The sequence below is a fragment of the Chaetodon trifascialis genome, chromosome 2 (assembly GCF_039877785.1).
Source record: "Chaetodon trifascialis isolate fChaTrf1 chromosome 2, fChaTrf1.hap1, whole genome shotgun sequence".
Lineage (NCBI taxonomy): Eukaryota > Metazoa > Chordata > Actinopteri > Chaetodontiformes > Chaetodontidae > Chaetodon > Chaetodon trifascialis.
The window spans coordinates 26,599,308-26,615,952 of NC_092057.1; the positions used below are offsets into that span (position 1 = coordinate 26,599,308).

General features: G+C 42.0%; 1 pseudogene; it reads left to right on the forward strand.

The window, feature by feature from the left end:
• The first annotated feature begins 246 nt into the window (after positions 1–246).
• Positions 247–16,640, forward strand: LOC139337662 (collagen alpha-1(XVII) chain-like; annotated as a pseudogene).
• Positions 16,641–16,645: the final 5 nt, after the last annotated feature.

Sequence of the window (16,645 nt, forward strand, 5' to 3'; positions counted from 1 at the left end):
TAAGGAAAAATGCTGAAATGGGTGTTAAAATCTGAACTTTACCTGTGCAGTCTTGTAGCTGAAACTGGATTTAGTGAGTTAGATATTCGCTACCTTCATCGCCTGCATGCGATGACGCCTGAATATATGATATATTTTAATCTGGCTTTTCACTGAATGGTCCTTATTAGTTTGTCTACTTATTTATGTATTTCATTTCTGATAGCTTTCCTCAGTTCTTGTTTTTATTGATTGTTTTGCGCATGAATGGGGTGATATTAATGTTACTGTGTGAAGCACCTTGTGTTACCTTTTGTTTGGATGGAAAGTGCTTTACAAATAAAGACTGATGGATGGATTGATGAAGGCTTTGATAAGATGTGCCTGTTAAAGATGAGCTGAAAAACACAAGAGTGACATTTCAGTGGAAAATGTAATAAATGATGACCGTAATTCATCATAATGAGGTGGAAACTCCTCTCTTCCTTGATTTCAATGCCATTTCTTTTCGTCTAGGTGATCTTTGTCTGAAGGGTCAGCTTGAAGAGCTGCGTCAGGAGGCTCAAGCATCTCAGTTGTGATCATATCCAGCAGCTCCCACGCAGCCAGCTCCGGTGGATCCAGCGCCACCAAGGGCACCAGAGGCATCAGCATCACTCTTCTAGGAGCTTCTCCTGCTGCATTCTCAGGTGGAGGGAGCTCAGCAGCTTCAGGGGTCTCAGTGGCAGGTTTTTGGGCTGCTGGAGAGGGGTCCTGGCATGTCTTCTAGTTTTAAAAGTGGTGGCAGAGAAGGAAAAGGGGAAGGGGGTCTAGGTACCGTGACAGTTTCAACAGTGAGGAAGACCAGCTACAGCTCAGGAGGATCTGGGGAGGCGAAGAGAGGATCATCCTCAGCAATCACTTATTCACCTGTTCCAAAAGAGAGGAAGAGCACGAGCACCATGGCTGCAGCTCGCTCACAGGTCTTTGACGGTTAGTCACAGAGCAAAGGTCAATTCATTCATGCTGATGTACTCAGCTGTCTGGTCTTTTTCACATTGTCAGGGCCAGCAGCATGACTTTACGTCATTTCACCAGGAGGCTAATGTTTATGCTGTCACCATGTTTCAGAGAGTTCAAGCACAAACTCCTCTCCAGAGTATATCAGGAAGGAGTATGGTAAGTGCTGAAGATTATACTCCGGAATGTGCACAAGCATTCAAATTGTCAATAATCTTTTTTTTTTTTTTTTTTTTTTTCTTTTAGGCTCTTCAATTACAACTTCAAGCTCTGCCAGCAGAGGAAGAACTCAGAGCAGAGGTACAGTATCAGCCACTTAAAGGGATAGTACATTAACAACACAAATAATTACATATAGGTAAAATGTTGACCTCTACCTGACCTTTACTAAATGAACCATTATTTGTTTCTTAGAGAGTGAGATCAGAGCCAGGCTTCAGAGTGCTTCTCCTACAGCAAGCTGTGAGTACGACTCTTCACTACATCCATGCATCCACATATGTGCAGTGGTGGAATGTAACTAAGAACATTCACTCAAGTACTGTACAAATTTCAGGTATTTTTACATCTTCCTCTACTCAATATTTCAGAGGGCAGTAATGTACTTTTAATCCACTACAGCCCAATATAAAATAGTTAGGAATTAACTTTACTGCAACCAACTACACCAGATAAATGCTGCTTAATCATCAATGCATGAGTAATAATAGTCTCATAACATACTCTGTAATAGTACATACATACAGTATATTGTATATCATTAGATTTACCATATACAGTCACAGGGGCCATTTCATCATTACCTTTCATGCTTGAAGAACATTGTCCGGATAGTAATTTTGTATTTTTACTTAGGAACAATTGTACGTGCAATAAGTATTTTTGCAGTCCAGTAAAGAATCCGAATACTTCTTCCACCTGTGCTTGTCTGATCTGAAAGAATGTACATATGATGCAGCCCCACAAAATGTAATCATGAGATCAGGTCAGTTTGAAGTTGACATAAACTGTAACTGGAGGAGGAGTGCTCCTGTGCTCAGTGCCCACTGTTAGCTCTGCTGTGCAGGGACGGAGCTGGATGATGTGAAGCGTCTGCTGAGAGGGAACCCCACCACCAGCACCAGCCCCGCTCAGTCCCCCAACAACACACTGCCTGTCCCCAGAAAGGCCAGCGTGGAAACCAGGACCTTGTCTGAGAGCTCTGGCACAGGTTCAGCCAATGAGCTGTCATACGATCTTTAAGACTGATATTAAAATTCACATGCATGTGGTCTGCCACCAGTTTTTCAGCTTCCTCTTGTCTCGCTACCATTTTTCTGTCTTCCATACTAGACCACTATGACAGCATTTGGTCTGGAGGTGTGAGCAGCGGCTACAGTTACAGTCACACCAACCCCAACAACCTGTCAACTACCTCTGCCCTGTACCAGTCAGGTCAGTCATACATGACAACCCATAACATTAATTATTTGTTGATGCAGATGTACAACAACTGTATTTAACCATTGTCAGTGAACCACTGCAGCAAGTATACCTCAGCACAGCGGCTGTGTGTTTCTCACAAAGAGAAAGGCATGTTTTTGTTTTATCAATACGATGGATGCAGATTAAATTTTTGTTTGTGCTGCTCAAAGCATTAAAAATTCCATGAGAAAAACTTAGTATCAGCATGTTTCCAGACACAATGTGCTGTTTACTCACAAGCTGCTGCTCTTTGCACTGATGTCTGTGGATTATCTAAATCAACAAGGATGTCCTTTCTGAAAAACATAAAAACAAAAAATAAATAAAATAAAATAAATTAATAAAATAAAATAAAACAATAAGAATAATTGGGTGTTTCTAATGTACTTTCTATTACTTTGAGTAGAACATATGGGGCTTGATTTGCTTCAGTTGTATTAGCTTTCAAAGGTTGATTTCTCCAAACCTCAGCATGTCAGACTCATATAATTATCTGCATGGCGTCATACCACTTGAAGAAAATATGTCTTTTTGTGGCTTGGGTGAAGTGAACCTTCAAAGCCACTTTCTAAAGAGCCTTAATCAACTAAAAAACTCATTCAGACATGAAGAGATACACTCTTCATATACAACATGTACCTGCTGTAAATGAGTGTAGATAAATGTGGGTGAATGTGCAACATGAAACAAGAATAACAATAGACAGACATCAACAAGACATGCATTATACATGTGCTTTTATCAAATTCCTGCTGTGATACTTTGTGTAGTGAAGGTTATTCACTCTAAGCCATTTTGTTGTTTGTGGTGAATCTGTCTACTCAGTTAGCATCTTGTTATTAACTGTGGTGCGATGGACCATTGAACATTAGAGTCATATGTAAATGTGCTTTTACCTGTTGTATGGCATGGTAGTTATAGGTAAATATGGCCAGAATTCATAATAATTTTATTCTATTTTCCAAGGCTGTGCTCTGTTCTGTCACGTGCAGGAGGAGTTCAGAACAACCTGACACTCAGCTCTCCCTCAGTGAACAGTGGACTATCTGTTAGCAGCACTGGTGAGCGTCTCCCTGTCGTGTCACGTCTCACTGGGATTCATCATAGCTTAGCACTGACAACAGATCGCCATGCTGTTTGTCCCTCTGCCTCAGTTCCTGTGTATGGCGTTCAGAATAACCTGGTCGCTGCCAGCCCCACCATCCTATCTCCCACTGGATCCAGCACTCATATAGGTAAAGCTTGTACATGTAGTCTCCATTCACGTGATGATATACAGCCAACTTTATCAACAAAATTATCCGTGGGTGTGAGCAACCTGACATATTTCACATGATGCGAGAGGGAAACCTTACAGTTGAGGGGAAAAATTGTGTGTCCCACAAAGTTTAGAACTAAAACTTTTTTTTTTTAATCACTGTCTAAATGTGCGTGTCTGTGCCTTCACAGTTTATGGTGTGCAAAAAAATGCATCCAGCACTGGAATTAGCACAACCACAGGTGAGGTATCAGATATTTAGATGGATTCATTGGTGTTCATCATCATCATGTTGCCATTATTGTATCACTATCAATATTTCCTTTACCCCTGTGTTACTGAATGCTAGTTATTTAGAGTACACTCAGCAGCCCTTTGTTGTGTTTGAGTTGATAATGTCATGTGTTTGTCTGTCACAGTGAGACCCAGCAGTCCAACTCATGATGAGGCCTCAGGCAGAGACTATAAGTTTGTGCTGATAGAGAAGGAGAATGTTCCTGTTAACAGGGAGACAGAGCGGCTGGTCATAGCCAAAGACACGGGGAAGCACTTCATGTCTGCTGCACCTGCTGGTGCTTCTGGTAAGACTGAATACGACCACTGCTCCAGTAATGAGAGTGTTTATGCATACTGCTAACACACTACATTTCCCCTATTGCTACTGCTATTTCAAAGTCATATCCTGTACACACTGCACACATGTGAACATTTTGTAATTGTTGTGTCTTGTAGTGACCTACTCTGAGGACTCACTGAAGACAGAAAAGCAGAAACTCTCATCCAGCACAGTGGAGGAGGGGACAGATGCTAAATGTAGAAACCTATACAACAAATCCTGTTGGTTTTGGGATTCATCACATACATTATAGCTCTTGTTCAAAATGTAATTTTTTGCTGTTTCATATTTTTTAAAGATTCAGCCTCAAAAGTTGCCACCAAAGACAAAGCCACCTATGCAGGTACTGTCCCTTTTTTTTTATTATCAGGAGCTGTTGTATGTCCACGTTTACAGTCAAATCCTGCATGACCCCGCCAAAAGCTGGAGTAAAAGAATTGCTAAAATAACTCTTAGAATATTGCATAAGATTTTAACTGTCTTATGTTAGGCTCCAACTAATGATTATTTCTATTATGGATTAATCTGCATTTTTTTATTGATCAATCCATCTATTCTACATTACAGTCACAATTAAGCTCAAAGTGACACCTTCAGATGTCTTATTCTGTTCAACCAACAGTCCAAACCTCAAAATAATTCAGTTTAATGCAAATGGTCTCATTTGAGAAGCTGAAACTATCGACTGTTTTAGACAGTCAAAACATTTGCTGATTATTTTTTGATAATTGAACAATCAAGTAATTGATTAACTGACTCATCATTTAAGTTCAATTTTTATGTACTGTTGGCTAGATTATTTTTTTTTGCAATCCATCAAATCTTAAACGGTCTTCCTGTGTTTTCTTAGTTAGTAACTTGTAACTATAGCTGTCAAATAATTGAGTAAAAAGTGTAATATTTCCCTGCAGTAGAAGTAGGCATGAAATGGAAAAACTACAGCGCAATACTTGAGCCATTGATACTCAAGTAAAGTACAGATATCAGAAATTTGTACTTATGTACAGCACTTGAGCAAGTTGCCAGGCAGCGAGGTTACTCCAGGAGGCAACTTCACATTACATTTGCTCTTCAACCATTCCTTCCTGTTTCTGCTCTCCGGCTAAGCTAAGCTAAGCTAAGCTAAGCTAAGCTAAGTTAAGCTAAGCTAATAACCTCCTGCCTCTGGCTGTAACTTCACATTTAGCATGCAGATATGAGGGGGTATCAGTCAATCAAAACAAATAATGTTATTTCTCAAAATGTCCAACTTAGGAGTTTGGAAAAATGTGACAATAAGACATGAAGCTCAGAAATATGCTGACGAGTATAAACTTGTACTGTAAACTGTATCTTACTCTCTTGAGAGAAAGGATCCAGACAGGACAGAAGAGCATGACATTGTCTGTCATCTTCTTTGTTTCGCAGAGATCCGTGAAGATGAATCAGGCTTTGGCTTCTGCTCCTGCTGCCGCTGGTGGAAGTGGCTGCTCGGCCTGCTGCTCGGCCTGCTCCTCCTCCTTGGCCTCCTCTTTGGACTCATAGCTTTGGGTATAACAGTAGAAAAAAACATACACTCTCAATAGCAACATATAATTTACCGGCATAGGGCTCACTGAAGGTGATATGCACATGTCTATCGTCTCTGGCCTCACAGGTGAAGAAGTGAAACGCCTCAAGAACCGCGTTGATGCTCTTGAGGCCATCACTGGCACTACGTCAGCAAGGTCCAGCCGCTTGTCGGCCTCCTCTGGCATCAACATCATCGATCCGCTGGATTCATCATACATCCACAGGAGTACGTCTGGGTCCACCCTGACTCACTATGACAATGGGATCAACCTGGGGGCTGCTGGGCAAGGAGGAGGCGTAGGGAGGGGACCAGGACAGGACAGTGCTGCCCTACAGAGAGCTGTTCAGCAGCTGGTCAGGGCTGAACTCCGCTCCGACGCTGTAAGAGGTACAGAAATATAACGCATTGATGAATCAACTCATCTGTCAGTCAAACATATATTGATTGATCCTAACTTGTTTCTCCCTTTAGAAACACTTACATACTCACTAAAAGGGGAGAGAGGAGATCCAGGACCTAAAGGCATGTTTGCACAGATTGCAAAATAATTTGGCATTTGTTGGTATTTTGTTGATGTCAATCATAAGACTGGCTGTTTCTTTACAGGTGATCCAGGGCCACTAGGACAAAAAGGTGAGGGATTGTCCTGCATGTCTATGTGTCTTCAATGAATCCATAAATGAATATAAACTTATGCAGCGTATGATATAAGAATCAAGCTCTATAAACTGGAATCAACACCAATGAACTGGTCTTTTGCAGGTGATGGCGGCTTTCCTGGCCTGCCAGGTAAGACTGAGAGCAAATGTGTTGAAGTGTTTTACTTCCCACAGAGGTGATGGACACTCTGCCTGTTGCTTCTGCACTCATGTATCTTACTTCTAAAGGTCCTCCTGGGCAGATGGGTCACCCGGGATTGGATGGACCAAGGGGACCAAAAGGAAGTGCAGGTACTGTTAAGAGCATTGTGATAAGCAGAAACCAGAAGAAAAGAAATCATGGGCTGAGTTTCATCTCCTTTGTGAACAGGTGAACCAGGTCAGGAGGGACCACCAGGCCAGAGGGGCTGGGAAGGACAGATGGGCCCCCGTGGTGAGGCTGGACCAGCAGGTTTTGGAGAGAAAGGTTGAAAATGTTGATGTCACTCATGTTGAATTGTGGAAAGTTATTCATTGAGGTGTTAATGACACCTGGTTTTGACAGGATCTAAAGGTGAGCCAGGTCCTGCTGGTGCTGTTGGACCCATGGGGCTACAAGGTAAGGTCAAAGGTCATGATGGAGTTATAGGTCAGATAACATTTGTGTTTAGCCCATTTACAAATTTGTCTCTAGAAAATTGATTCTCACTAATATACTAAATGGAACCCATTGGCAGTTTGGTCAAACACATCAGAATCAGACATCTGTGGATGTACAAGTGCTTTTCACTCTCTAAATGTAGTCCATTTATCATGTTTGATTTAGGTGCCAGTGGAGAGCAGGGTGCCAGTGGAAGGCCTGGTAATGACTCCACTCCACATTATTTCATATTTTGTGTGTTCTTAACTCGTGACTGGCAGGCCTGAATTAAGTCTGGTATTTGTCTGCAGGCGCTCCGGGTCCAAAGGGTCTCCAGGGTGAAGCAGGAGCTCCAGGAGCAAAAGGTACCTTTCAGGATTTATCTTCTTTTCATTTTCACAATCCATGTCAACTAAAACACTTATTAATCAGTTAACTGTTATATATGAGAGGATAGCTTTTATTAATTTAGACCAACTTTCTGTTTGACAATTATTATTGTTTTTAATGCAGGTGATCGAGGGACACCAGGGCTGCAGGGAAACAAAGGAGACCAGGGAGAGAGGGGACTACGTGGACTTGCAGGTGTGTCCCAGAATAGCGTTATTTATCATACATGTTAAAGTTTGAGTAAGGGACCAAAGTTTTTTAATCCGCTGTATTTGGTGACAAAAGTCAGCACTGCAGGTTTAACTGTAATTCATTGCAGGTGTATTTTAAAGACAAGCCTGTTCACAGATCCTCAAATGGTGATCTCAGACACCACCAAAAATAATCTAAATTTCTGTATTGGTGTAATTATATTTTGCAAAATGTATAATAAGAATGGGTTAAGGTTTGTGAGTTGCATTTCAAATCTGAAAAATGTTGCTTCTTGATTTCACAATTCAAGGTGAACCAGGACCACCTGGACCACAAGGCCCTGCAGGACCAAAGGGATCGAAGGGAATTACAGGTGACGATAGAGGAAATATGAGATCCAATCATATTTTCCAGTCAGCTGAGTTTATTCTAATGGTGCTCTGACAGAGTTACATGTTTGGATAACTTCTGACATGGTGATGTTAGGTGCTAAATAGAAATGTGTGCTGTGAGAATGCTGTAAGAGTGCTAAGACGGATGGATTTGTCATTAAGAAAGGCAAGATAAAAAGAACAGTGAATGAGCAGATATGGCTTTAATGATGCTACAGCATGGTCACATCACGAGTCTCTTCATGTCAAAATTGACAGGATTTCGATGAACAAATCAGAGAGATTGCAAAAATGATCATTTGTTGTTTCGGTCTGTGAAATAGAGCCTCTGTGTAAATTGTAGGTGACACAGGTTCAATGGGACTTCCTGGTGTGAGAGGACCTGCTGGACTTCCTGGAGATATTGGTCTCCCAGGTACCACAACATTTTACATGGCAACACATATATATTCAACTGCGATGTAATCAGTTTTTTTTTTTAATCAAATATTGCCTGAAGAATTTCCCATAGCTTAGCATAAAAAACATTTGCTAATTAGAACTGAACACAAGAGCTCAAGATGATGGGAATGTCATTATGTTGGCAGGTATTTTGTCATAAACCGAAGAACTGGACAAATAGAAATATTGACCTGTTGGTGTCACTAAATGAAAAGTCAAGGAATCAAAATTTAATGAGAATCCATACAAAAATGTTGACTGACAAATTAATATTGCCATCATTTGATCCAGTGCCAGCTTGCAGAAAGACTTTGCTTCTGTATGTGAGAGTCACATCTGGATAACTGATGCTAATGCTAGTTGTGTAAATGGGAATAAACCTTTTCTTTCTCAGCAGGGTTCATTAAGGGGTTAAAATAGTTGCGTTATGATTTAAAATGTTGTTTTTCAAAGGCTTATATAACCACTGATATATGTCTATAATGTATACTTTCATTATGAAATTTAACATAACCCCATCTTTCAGGTGAACCAGGATTACCTGGTAAAATCATCGCTCCAAGTAAGAACAGCAATATGTGTTGTACTAAGTGAACTACACATTCATTTCTAAGCCATGAGAAAACGCAGTGTCTTGTAAAGTTAACTGGTGTCCATTTTCTTTCTAGTTGGGTCCGAAACTGTGGCCATCCCTGGACCACCAGGGCCTGCTGGGCATCCAGGTCCTGCTGGCACCCCTGGTCTGTCTGGACCGATTGGCCCTGCTGGTGTTCCAGGACAACCTGGTAAATCCCAGCTCTTGACCATGTTAAGTGTCTGAGGTCGGTCAACTGTTACATGGATGTAAGAACTGTTACATATTGGCTTCATTATTCAGGTCCAAAGGGTGAACAAGGAGAGAAAGGAGAGAAGGGGGAGAGGGGAGACCAAGGACAACCTGGTGAGCCTGGTATCAGTGTCACAAGTTCAGAAAGTGTCAGTGCCACCCGAACACACAGTGAGTGCCTCTCCATTTATTTAACTAGTTACTTAGGCATCTGTTGGTAATGCCAAGAATGACACTGTATCTACAGTAACACACACCTCTCCCACCTCTGTGATTTCATTTCCAACAGAACTGTCCTCAGTGGCTGGACAGCCCGGCCCACCAGGACCTCCAGGTCCTCCTGGAGCACCTGGTCCTCAAGGTATGTCAAAAACTATTTGTAAGATATCAAGGGTATTTCCAAGCAACTGGGACACTAGCTGAGATCAAACTAATAATTATTTAATTGCTATTGTACCTCTTGTTTAGGTGAGACTAAGCAGGGTCCTCCAGGACGCAGAGGTCCTCCTGGACAGCCAGGTAAACAAGTATCTCACATTACAGATAGACAGACAGCCAGACAGATGGACAGACAGCCAGTGTCAGGAAAAAAAATAGTTTCTCTCTCATCTGTTTCTTTGTTGTTTGTTGATTTGTCCCTGTGTTGCTGCTGTCACAGGTATTGGTGTACCTGGACCTCCAGGAGAGAGAGGAGAGCCTGGCAGCTTTGTGCCCACTTCAGGTTGGTGAAAGAAATCTTTTACAAATGTGTTGTAGAGTTTTGGACATGTCATAGTTAACTTTAACTATCTTTGCTTGGAACATTTGATGTCTATAGAAACCTTTTTTGCTGGACCACCAGGACCTCCAGGACCACCAGGGCCACAGGGCTCAGTAGGTAGGTTTGACAAATCAGATACTTATATATATCATGGATTCATGCATAAGAAAAATTACATAAGTAATTAGTGAATGTGGCAGGTCTCAGGCCAAGATAAGAATTAGGATACTTCTTTGAAATTATTGAGAACCTCTTATGCACAGATATATTCTTTCATCCTCTCATTCATGTCTTCAGGTCCTCAAGGGATACAAGGGTACCGAGGTGAAAAAAGTGCACACCTATCTGCATCCATAATTTAGAAACTGCAGACATATCTTTGGCTAAATTTAATGCTTATTGTTTCAGGTGAACCAGGTCAGCCAGGTCTTCCAGGGAGTCCAGGGGAACCAGGTGTTGGTATGTCAAAACTTTCAGATAAGTTGGATTTTTACAAAATGTATTCCAAAAAAGATTATCTATGGGGTCTTGCTTCATGTAGGAATCACTATTTGTAGGCACTGTGGGGTGGAAAATGAGTTTATTCAGTTGTTATGGAGATGTTCAACGGTCAACAATGAACCTCAAAGCTCTTTTTACCAGATGTCAAATCAGTGATTTGATTTTCATATGTTTTCAGGTTTCCCAGGTCAGTCTGGACCGAGAGGACCTCAGGGGCCACCAGGCCCAGAGGGGCCACCAGGACCAAAAGGTACACTCAGCCAAATGTTTTGAATGACTTTCTTCAAATCCTCTTTATAGACCTGTTACAAAATCCTCTTCGTTTGTGTCTGTATTATACAGGATTTAACCGTAGTGAATGGTTACAAACTCTTTTTCTGTTCTGTCTGTCTTCCCCTTTTCCCGTTTTCTTTGATTCACAAGTCAGCAAACACTGGCGTTTGCCTCTCATTATGTTTACATGTTACTTGCAGGTGACGCAGGAATCTCTGGAGTATCCATTGGTAAGACCATCGTAAATATCGTACCCCACCATATATTAATACAGTATCCTAATGATAATCTTCACCAGTGCCTTCTGCAGTGTTATGAGCAAGCAACAGCAACTAAGGTTGACAAATACGCTAAGACACTTGTCAGTCATGCAAACATGCTAAAATCTTGTGGTCTTGGTATTATCGTCTTATGGATCAAGACTACAAGTCTTTGACACACATCTGGGGCTGTGGAGTTAGAAACATGAACTTACCAGATCTCTATAGCTAGGTCGTCATCTCTACTTGTGGCTATCTGCTTGAGGCTACATTAGCAAGGTTAACACACCAGAATCTTTGCTTGAATTGCTGGCAATTAAGTTGCGCTGTGGGTAATTGAGAGGCCAGACTGTGACCAGAGATACGAAGGTATGGAATAAAACAGAAATTTCTTGTTCTGCTGCATCAAATGATATCCTTTTAAAAAAAAAGCAACTGTCAGCAGTGAGTGAAACAATGGCACAAGAGCGCAGAGCCTAAATCCGGGGAGTACTCATTCAATGGAAAAAATATTAAAAATTGTGTTCAAATTATAGTCAAATCTACTGAACCTAACTTCTTATCACAGCAAGTTTCCATTTAAAAAAAGGGAAGATGGATGTTTTTTTGTTTTTTTTTTTCTACCGAGTTTGCTTAGAGTCAGCATCTAGTGGCCAGCAAAGGAACTGTAGATGAAAGTACTCGTTCATTGGCTTCACCCCTCAGCAAAGGTCGATGCTCAAGTGGTACTGCTAATAATTCAACAGTATCAATAACAGTTCTTTATCTTTGGAAATACTCTTTAAATTTGCTATTCATGTATTTTTCTTCTATGACATGACAATTTATTGAAAAAATTAATATGTCATAGCAGGTGGCTCATTCAGTCCTGGCCTCCCAGGCCCACCTGTTCCACCTGGACCTCACTCTGGATCATCCGAAATGGGCCAGTACATTGCAGAATATCTTCAGAGTAAGCTATGTATCTTTTTACTTGTTTTACTGGTTTATGTAATGCTACAATCAAATGAAACAAAGAGCTAAGTTTGAGACAAAATTGTTTTGGTGTGCAGGTGGTAGCATCAGGCAGTACCTGGCTGGACCTCCTGGTCCTCCTGGTCCTCCAGGGGCTCCGGGGTCTGCAGGGGACGGGTTGGTCGACAGTGTGGCCAACCGAGTTATAGCCTACATTCAGAGTATGAACAGTTACATTCAACATAATAATGCTACATCTATCATTACACAAGATGCATGTACATGAGAATCAACTGTTCACTGTTTAACTGTGGTGAAAGCCTTCAAATAATTTTTACCCGTTTAGGTCCAGGTGGAGGGTATGATGGGACTCCTGGACCTCCTGGTCCTCCAGGTCCACCTGGCTCCATCTCTGTCAATGACATCATCAGCCTATTACAACGTAAGCCTTATTTGAGGGTGGTTAAGATCCCCAAATTCCTGACAGATGATATATGTTGCAGTGGCACAAACTTCATGTTTGAATGCACATTCCCATGTGATGGGTACATGAGTCAATAATTTCTTCATCATTTTGTGCAACAGGTGACATTGAGGCCAGCAGTGTTTGTGGATGAATTCAAAACCCAAAGTGTCTTTCTTGGTTTGTTACTCATCTCTTGAGAGAATTGCATGTTAGACCTTTTACCGAAGTGTGTCAATTATTTGTGTCCAGGAGAGGATGTAAAGAGATACGTTTCTGGTCCACCTGGTCCACCAGGACCCCCTGGAGCTCCAGGCCATGGCAGCTACAGGTTCAGCAACCAGGAGGTGGCTGAACATGTCCTCAGCCTCATAAATGGTGAGTGTTACAGAAGGTCCTGCAGGTTATCAAAATGGTGTTCTGTTGAGAGAATTTGACTGTGATTGACTTTGGATGCTCTCTGTCACTAGAGAGGGGGATGGTTGGAGTCCCTGGACCCCCGGGACCTCCTGGGCCTCCTGGTCTTCCTGGAAATCTGTTGTCAAGTAAGAAAACAATGGGGACACAGATAGTTAGCACCCCCGTAAAACCAGCTTTTTGAGCTCGTAGTATTTATGTTCATGGAGACTGTCTATTCTACAGAAACTAGATCTAGGCTTACAGATGTTCATTGTAATCCTCCAACTAGCTGGGTATCAAGCACTTGTGGGCCCTCAGGGGCCTCCTGGTCCCCCAGGTATCCCCGGTCCACAAGGTCCACCTGGCTCCAACTACTTCAGTTCAGACCTTCATGACAACCTGCAAAGTGAGTCAAAACATTCCCTTCATGAGTTCATGAGGAATTCATCTGAGATCAAACATATTGGACTTAACATTTTGTCTGCCTCCACATCTGTTCCACTGCCTTCCCAAAGGTGTTTCTCTCAGAGGCCCACCAGGCCTCCCTGGTCCCCCTGGACCTGAGGGACCCCCTGGCCGAATCCTTGGACTGGTTTCCTATGCTGAGCATGCCAACAGAGAGATGCTTAAAGCAGAACAAGGAAACATCGAGGGTGAGTTTAAATACTTTGCCAATTTCAAAAAGTAGCCTTAAAGCTAAAGTGTGTGACTTGTGACTTAGCCTGAGCTAATTCCTAGCACCAGACCTACTCGAGGGCATGAGCCAGGTTTAGCAATGTTAACAAGATAGGTTTTGGGAAAACCTTTATTGTATGCCTGAGGCTTACTGTCAACAACTTTTCAAAAATATCATTTTGATGGTTTAATTCAGGCACAGTCTTGCCATAGATCTTCTCAAACATATCACTACGTTATGTACGTTCTAGTTCCGTATGACTCAGTCATTACTGCCTCTGAAGTCACCTTATGTTGTATTTTTTCCAGCTGACAGTTCAAGAGGAGGTATATTTGGACTTCCTGGTTCACCAGGCCCTCCTGGACCCCCAGGACACAAGGGAGAACCAGGTGTGCCCGGTACCAGAGACTGGTACCTGGATAATGGAGATTACTCCAGTATGGCTGTCAAAGTAACTGATTACATCAAATGTAGGTGAATTAGAGAAAGTTTGTCATGAGCCATACCACATATAGTATATGGCCTACTGCTTACCTGACTGTCCTCCACATGCAGCCCATGGTCTTCTCCGTGATCTTGTGAGAGACTCTGAACATGTTGTTCAAGGACCTCCAGGACCTCCTGGACTTCCAGGAATGCCTGGACACAGCTCATGGGTTGGCTCTCGTGAAAACGTCATGGATGTGGTGGAATACATAAAATGTAAATTCATATCAGCTTCATATGCTTTTATAATTGAAGGGCTGCCATTTTGTTCCAGAGCCTATGATGACATCTTTGACGATCTTAGCCCATGCTAACTGTGACCATGTCGTTTCCAGCCCAGGATCTGTTTCGACCAGCTGTTACAGATGTGGTGGAATACATCAGATGTAAGAAATTAAAGTTTATCACATAGAAGAATTACAGTCATTAGTGATTCATTTTAAACCCTTACTGCTATTGATTGCAGCAAAGTGTAGCTTATGAGTTATACAAGAAACCACAGCATTTTTTTTTTCAGTGAAGAAGTCGTCATGTTGTCTTTGCTGGTTGTCTTCAAGGCATAGTCAGAAATGTCTTGACCTCTTAGCCTGTTATACTCAAAAGTCACTCTCATGCCAGAGGTCTTTGCTAATGATACAGTACAACTTTCTTCCAGTCTGGCAGTTTAGATTATTTTACTGTGGTTGAAAGCAATCAGTGACAAAAAAACTTTCACTTGCATCATCGAGTTTTCTCTCATTTGCAGCCCGTGGCGTGCTGCACGACATTGTGAGGGACTACAACAGTCGTGTCTTCCAAGGACCTCCAGGACCACCCGGCCCTCCAGGTCCTCCTGGATATAGCCGATGGTTTGGTTCCCATGGAAACACCACAGATCTGCTGGAATACATCAAATGTGAGCAACTGTATTATGATGTCACAAATCACAAATCAAAATCTATGATAAAATACAACAGGTAGAGGCACTACTTGAGACTGTTCTTCACCTTGACTATTATTTTCCAGCTCATGGTCTACATGACATTGAACGAAACTACAATGAACGTGTCGTCCAAGGACCGCCAGGACCACCTGGCCCTCCAGGTCCCCCTGGATACAGCCGAGTGTTTGGTTCCCATGCAAACATCACCGATTTAGTGGAGTACATGAGAAGTAAAGAAGCATTTAGCAGTTAAAATGTCACACTCACCATTTCTCCAATACAGACAAAACTATGGCAAAAATAAGGCAAAAGGGTCTGAGTGTCAGCATGACTGATAACACTTGAATTTGTCCTCTGACAGCACATGGAGCCATTGTGGGACAGCCTGGAAGACCAGGACAGAAAGGGGACATGGGATTCCCAGGGCCAAAAGGAGAGAAAGGTAGATCAAAAAGAGAAGAAAAAGAAAAAAGTGTGATTTTTTTGCGATATCAAACATGTTACCACCCTCAACCCAACAAAGGAAACCAAAGAAAACATAGCAGTTCACTGTGAAATTGATGTAACAAAATGTGATGTCTTTCACTTGCTTCTCAAGTTATAAAATCTATAATAAATGGAAAAATAATGCACAATATTTTGCTGCCAGTAAGCGCTCTCTCTATTTGGACACAGGTGAACAAGGCCTTCCTGGCATTGAGGGACGCAGGGGACAAAAAGGTGACAGAGGTCAGTTGTTGTCGCTGTCACATGAGGAGCTTGGCCCTGTTCTTCATACGTGGATATTTGATTTGGTTATATGATTGCTGAGGATTTGATAAAAGCCTGAATTTTTCACTTCTTCTGAGCTTACCTGGATTTGCTGCCAGAGCAACAGCAACTAGATGAAAGTGACACAAGCAGGCATATTCACAAGCTGAACCCATGCATAGACTCATTTAGATACAGGGGACAAAATCCACAGTACAGTGAGAACACATGAAATTTATGTGAGGCTACAGTTGGCTAAATCAAGTTTCCTCCAGTGCAGCTCAATGAGGAAATGCTGTTCATGTGAGCATATTGTTTTGAGACAGACAGGTAAACTTGAGAACCTGTCCTTTAAGGTGCTCCCTCTGTGCAGCTGTGGTAAAAATGCGCTCTCTAAAGCCACAGGGCCATGTCAGCTAGTCACAGCTATGACTGTTTGATCAGCACTGAGAAAATCATGAGCACTAATCATGCTTTCAACTCAATAATCCTGTGCTTTAAAATAACTAAATAACAGCACACTGTCATTGAACAGAGCTTCATTCATGATTAAGTGCATGTGAAGAAGAGTTAGCAGGGTGAACATGTTAGCCTGCATTAGTTTGTTTGAAGAAAGGGGCCCTGCTGCTGAGTTTGGTCATCATTTTGAATGTTTGATTTTATGTTGTAACAAGCAGGAGCCCAATGATCAAAGCCGGTTCCATCAAGCAACCTTTTAATCAAACTGAATGTGCTGTTTTTCAGGAGAATTCACACTAATGACGACAAGGAGGAGGAGGGACACTGGTGTTCAGGAGCCAAGTGACTGAATATG